Raw genomic sequence first — 6,353 nt, 5'->3', positions numbered from 1 at the left:
GTCCGATTAATATTATTTAAGTTACGGGCAGAAATAATGTGTTGTCATTTTACGTGCTTCCAGTTCTGAATAGCTCACAATTCTGTATCGACGAAAATCTGTGCGCTGCGACAACATAGTATGTTAGAGGATATTGCAGCAACAAATATGTTTGTGAATATATACGATGCAATGTAATTTACAGATAGACTAGAGTTACGATGGTACATTTCAGGTCGTACAAAAACTGTCAGAAATGGTGTTTCATAAAGCTGAAGGGAAATATTTCCAATTATTATAAACAAGTACATTAGGGTAAAAAACTCATTGGTTTAAATTGCGCCCGATTAATATTATTTAAGTTAAAGGCAGAAAGAGTGTGTCGTCATATAACGTGTTTTCAGCTCTTAATAGCACACAATTCTGTATCAACGCACATCGGCTTGCAGAGACCACATTGTATGTCGGAGAATAGCTCAGCAACAAAGATATGTTTGAATAAATACGATGCGATGTAATTTACTGACAGACTTGAGTTTTGATGGTTGTTTGAAGACGTCTTATCATATACATATCTTCTATTAAAAACACTATTCTCTTTAAAAGGTAAACAAGCATCATGTACCTCGAACATAGTTATCTTTTCAAAATTACCTACAAACGTTAAAATACAAACAGCATTTAGTGGCAGAACGCAAAAAATCAAAACGATAAACCACCCATACATTACAGGTCGTACAAAAACTGTCTGAAATTGTGTTTCATAAAGTTGAAGGGAAATATTTGAATGCATTATAAACATGTACATTAGGGTTATATACTCATTGGTTTAAATTGAGCTTTTGTCCGATTATTATTATTTAAGTTACAGTCAGAAATAGTGTGTTATCATATTACGCGTTTTCAGATCTGAAAAGCACACAATTCTGAATCAACGCACATCGGGGCGCATTGACCACATAGTATGTCGGAGAATATCGTAGCAACAAAGGTATGTATGAATATAAACGATGCAATGTATTTTACAGACAGACTTGAGTTTTGTTGGTTGTTTGATGACGTCTTATCATATATATTTTTATATTAAAAACACTATTCAATTAAGGTAATCAAGCACCATGTACCTTGAACATTGTTATATTTTCAAAATTATCTACAAACGTTAAAATACAAACAGCATTTAGTGGCACAAGGCTCAGAACGCAAAAAATCAAAACTATAGTTCACCCGTACATTACAGGTCGTACAAAAACTTTCAGAAATGGTGTTTCATAAAGTAGAGGGGAAATATTTCCAATTATTTTAAACATGTATATTAGGGTTAGATATTCATTGGTTTAAAGTAGCACTTTTATCCGATTAATATTATTTAAGTTACAAGCCGAAATATTGTGTTGTCATATTACACGTTTTCAGCTCTTAAAAGGACAACGGACAATCACTATATTTTACTATGTAATTACCAGAGAAATTGAGACATCCTAGCGATGTACCACCTCTCTGATTCCCACTGAGAATAAATCGAAGCAGAATTCTCTAGGCGCACGTTCTGGTCTGTATGATGGATGGGGACAAGACATTAACAATGAACTTATTGTAGGAGTTGCAGCGTGATGCTCGCTACATGAAGTGGGCATTGTTGTGGAGAAGGATAATTTTCTTTGTAAGCGAACTAGGACATTTCCTCTTGAGGCCTTTCTTTGGGTTTTGTGAGATGTGCTTATTTGTCTGCGTGTACTGTTGCTCCATTGTCCAGGAACTCGAGGAAAATGCCCCTGTATCTCCCAAAGTGTCCTCAGCAACACGTTCCAAGCAAACTGTGTGGCCTCGACCTTAATTATCATGGAAGATGTTCTTCCTCTCCGCTGATGCTGTCTTCAGTATTGGTATGAAGTGACATGTATTGCCAGTGATGATTTGACCACGAAATACTGGGGTATACTTGAAAGGAAGACACTTCCCATGTCACCAGTGTATCCAAAAATCTGGGCCCTGGTTAATTCTCAGCAGGAAATGATGAGAGTGTACTTTTAGCTATGTGATGAATGTATGTAGTAATTTGTAAGTATGAAATTTAATTGAAATACTGTGTTACTGAACAATTGGTCAAGAACCATATATATCCTATCATCACTTAATAATATAATCTTTACAATATCAAATAATTTATTTTCACAGCCGACAACACTGAACTGCACTCACACTTTCTGCCACTCTTGCATTGTAAAATGGATGAAAGAGTTGAACAACTGCCCCATCTGTCGAACATGTATCACATCTCAAGTTAGGTCCAGTGTCATGGATAATATTATAAACTCATGGTTGGAAATCAAACGGTTGAGATGAAGAACCTGTGGCAAGAGGTCCTTGAAGAAAGGCAACGTATGAGTACCTGCAGTCAGAAACATGCATTGTCTTAGATGTCTGGAAGATTTTAGTGAAATTTAGTTTCTCTCCTCCTGAGAAAAGATGTGGAATTGCTTCTAAAATTTTGTTACCATATCTGTTCCTTTGTATCCTACGGTAATCTGAAATAAGTTTTATGTATTAATACGGTATGTTCTGAAATGATTTAATGTAGAAGGAAATGCTCTGGAATGCATATCTGGTATTTAATTCATTGTCATTCCAATTTGAAACATAAGATGAAGAATAAAATATGAACAACTTCAATAGCTGAGCAACTATCAGCTTTGCAAGGACTCAGCTTCATGGAGTGACTCAGAAGCTGGAAGTGATTTAAAATAGAAAGTTAACAAATATTCCTGCAAAGTCAACAGTAACATTCATAACATACAGAGTATACACAAAAGAATGGAGCGGTTTCAAAAGTCAATATAAAATTTATTTTTTACCTTACACGGACAATACATACACTGTCAGCGGCGGCAACCGCCCAAGTTTCTCATGCGTTAATTACAATACAGGTGATAGACGTGGAGACGAGAGGAGATGAGAAGAGATGGGGAAAAGTAAAAGAGAAGAGAAAGAAAGATAGATAGATCAGAGACAGGAGAAGACAGTTTAAGAGAACAAGGGATGAGAGAAGAGAGGAAGAGCGTAAATGAGAATTGATGATAGTGTAGGTTGAGTTGAGTTGGGTTGGGTTGGGTTAGGTTAGGTTGTGTTAGGTAAGGCGTCGCGACGACGGGGGTGGATTTTCTAAAGTCGCTGTTAATTATGTCCCAAGTGCTTGAGTTACATTCCCATGGTCTTATGATGGCGACGCGACGCTCGCGTCCGTTTTGTAGTTTCGTGTTCAGTGTCGTGTGAAGACATTTGCTGTAAATTTGGCGTCACTAGAGGGCGTCGCGATGTTAGACGTCGCAACGTCTGGCGTCAATTTCACAGAATGGAATCCAGTGTTAGTCTAAGGTCTTGAGTCACATTTGTGGAGTGCCGAGATGGTGCCATGATGTCCTTGTCACGTTATGAAGTCGACTTCACGCGTCGCGACGTTTAACGTCCCTGCACCGAACATTGTAAAGACTTTACGAGGCACCAAGTTAGTGTCCAGATGACTTTGGAAACGAAGCTATGAAAGCGACACAAACTAACTTACCCAAACCAAATCCAACCAAAGCTAATACAACTTAACCTTACCCAAATTAAACCATCACAACGTAACGTATCTCAACATAACCCAAACTAACCAAACACTACCTCAAGCCAAGCAGGTAACCTAGCTTAGGTTAGGATAGGATATTACGAGACAAGGGGAGAGGGGTAAATATGTTGAGCACTGAACATATCAGAAGAGAAGAGAAAAGAAGTGTATAAATTAGAAGAGCAGAAGCAGAGAAAGCATAACTGAAGAGAAGAGATAACATGCGAGAAGAAGAAATAGAGAGGAGAAGATAAGATTATACCAACACAATATAGATTATATTTCTGTATATTTTTGACACACGTAAGGTGAATTGTAATAGTATGTTCCGGTCATTCGTAACTGTAAACGTTTTCTCAACTGAAGCTGGCAATTTTGTCACATATTATCTCAACTTGCCTTGATAATAATATGCATTCTAAAGGTCATATGAAGTAGTTGTGTAGTTAAGACTGTTAATTTGCTTACAGTGCGTCCAGTGACCTCATGTCAATAATTCAATATCTTATTCCCAGTCAGAAACGTCACATGGACATGGGTCTGATCTCAATGGCTTCAGAGCTGCGGATATTTTAAACATGGGATGATCTGAACCTCAAGAGGAAACATCAGGGACATTCACGCTTCTTTCAGCATCAAATTTTGATACACACTCCCTCCTGTTTGCTTTGCATTCACAGACCATATTTTTCATTTAACTCCACACATTGAAATTTAGCAGAGTGAGGTCAAGTGACCATGATAGCCAATCCATCAGAAAGGGAACTACTCGTTCAGGTACATCATGTATCAGCTGAAATGTGGAGGTGCCCCGTTATGCCTAAGTACAAGTGCAATCATATTTTATATTTGTTTAAATCATCTTGAATTTATATCAATACCTCCATAACCACTGAGAATTGAACCCATGTTTGAATGACATTTTTGACTGGAAAAGACCTCAGAAATTAAATCATGAAGTACTAGTATAAACTTCTGACACAACTGTATACTTTAACCTTGAAGGAGTTTCTCATTGACAAAGAAGGATAGTGCAACTTAATTTACCTTACTCACCTTACTTAGCCCTGCTGATTTCTGGATATTCTCAAAGATGAAAGATGAATCCAAGTGACCACATTCTAATCAAGAAGTGCCCTGAGGACAAAAATTTAGCTGAGGGAAAAATTACCACTAAAGGAAAGCTTCTAAACTATTCCAAAGTTGCAAACACAGTCCACAAAAATTTAAAAAATACGAAAAGAAGATTGCACTGTAAATTGCTCTGTTTACAGTCACAAATATTCCAAAATTAAATTTATCTAACCTTTAAAATACACCTTGTACAGATTCACCAGACATTAATGGCTAATGTGCCAAACAGGACAAATTTTGTCTCTGCACCAAATACTACGATTCTTAGAAAGACATATTCTTTGGAGAGTAATAAAATTTCAAAAGGTGTTCTTCAAGCCACATAGTGTGTAGCAATGTCAGCAAGTTGCTTTGTTGAACACCACAGCTCAAATCAGGACTTGTACATCACGTTACTTGAAAGGGATTACAAGTGCAACAATGATGTTCAAAGTCACTGTTGTACTGTGATATCAGGTTATTATTATGATCCAACAATTACAGTTACAATTAAAATCGGTTACATTGATACAACAATGTGTTCTACCAATGATATTGGTTTCCATCATTGCAAAGTTTTCTGATACTGACCCCGGATCATGTGGAATGCTAGTTCCACGGGGAAACAAGACAGATGAACACGGACTGGCCCATAAGGTGTTCTTTGCTCATAATAGAGTGTGTAAAACACCTAGATGAATCTAAATGTTTCATATCGCAATCTAAATACACATTTATATTTTGTTAATTAGTATGGAAGTACCGAATATAACACAAACATTCTTCACTCTACGGTACATTCAATACAACCACAAATGGCCTTAAAACAAAGCGGAATATAAAGGCAAATTGAAAATCTAGGTGTTCTTCTTTCATGGGTTACAATAGCATTTTCTACTAAAATTTAAATTTATGATGTAATGCCTAACCTGAACTGTCACTTTTGATTCTTATTAAAATACACCTGTAACGATTGCAAGTATATGTCTGAACATGACAACATATTTATCTCAGCACAATAAATATAAATTATAATCTTTCAAAGTTCTCATCCAAGTCCTAGCTGTTACAGCAACAACTTAAAATGTGACTTCTTTCGTGTTCAACATTCTAATATTCGCAACAGCACAGAGGGCTATTATCCTGCCATTCTTCCTTGCCCAAAACTCAAAACAACTTATCACTCAAATTTCCATACGAACTACAGACGCGCATTAAATTTATCAAACATAAAATGTGCAAAAAAAAATCTTGTAACATCACATCCTGAGCAAACGTTCGTCATCTCTCCGTGAAACTGTCAATAATCTGTGCTGTACAATGCAATGCAATATACGTCATATATAAATCGTTTTTCGAGAGATCGCAACAAATACAAAGCCTGGTCTTGACAATCAGGCATTCTACATACAGTTGATTTTATGTGTGCCTCTGTTTACTCTATGTGATAGAATAAACAGATGGTCTGATCCTCTGTGAATAATGTTCTGACGTCGTTACCATTCAAATTTGGGCAGATAAGAATTATGTGAGATTAAGATTATCACAGAGGGTTGTAGAAATTCGCCGACGTTGTAAAAGCTCTTTCTGTCTCCATCATAATGGCAATGATCAATAGTCCTGAAGATGAAAGCAGTAAGCACCTCTTGAATTT

At 36.6% G+C, this 6,353-nt stretch overlaps 1 long non-coding RNA gene across 1 annotated transcript; it reads right to left on the bottom strand.

Moving 5' to 3' along the window:
- Window positions 1-1,251: 1,251 nt before the first annotated feature.
- Window positions 1,252-5,070, bottom strand: LOC147873743 (uncharacterized). The gene is made up of 3 exons (XR_015535406.1): window positions 4,893-5,070; window positions 4,643-4,723; window positions 1,252-2,371 (listed from the first exon to the last, which is right to left on the bottom strand). It is a non-coding gene; the product is annotated as an uncharacterized LOC147873743 (long non-coding RNA).
- Window positions 5,071-6,353: the final 1,283 nt, after the last annotated feature.

Source organism: Zootermopsis nevadensis, unplaced genomic scaffold (genome assembly GCF_977971745.1).
Source record: "Zootermopsis nevadensis isolate Lab colony 2312 unplaced genomic scaffold, Znev_1.0 Znev_ptg000016l, whole genome shotgun sequence".
In the NCBI taxonomy this organism is placed as follows: Eukaryota; Metazoa; Arthropoda; class Insecta; order Blattodea; family Termopsidae; genus Zootermopsis; species Zootermopsis nevadensis.
The sequence above is the reverse complement of the archived record's forward strand: the minus strand, read 5'-3'. Positions and strand labels throughout refer to the sequence as shown.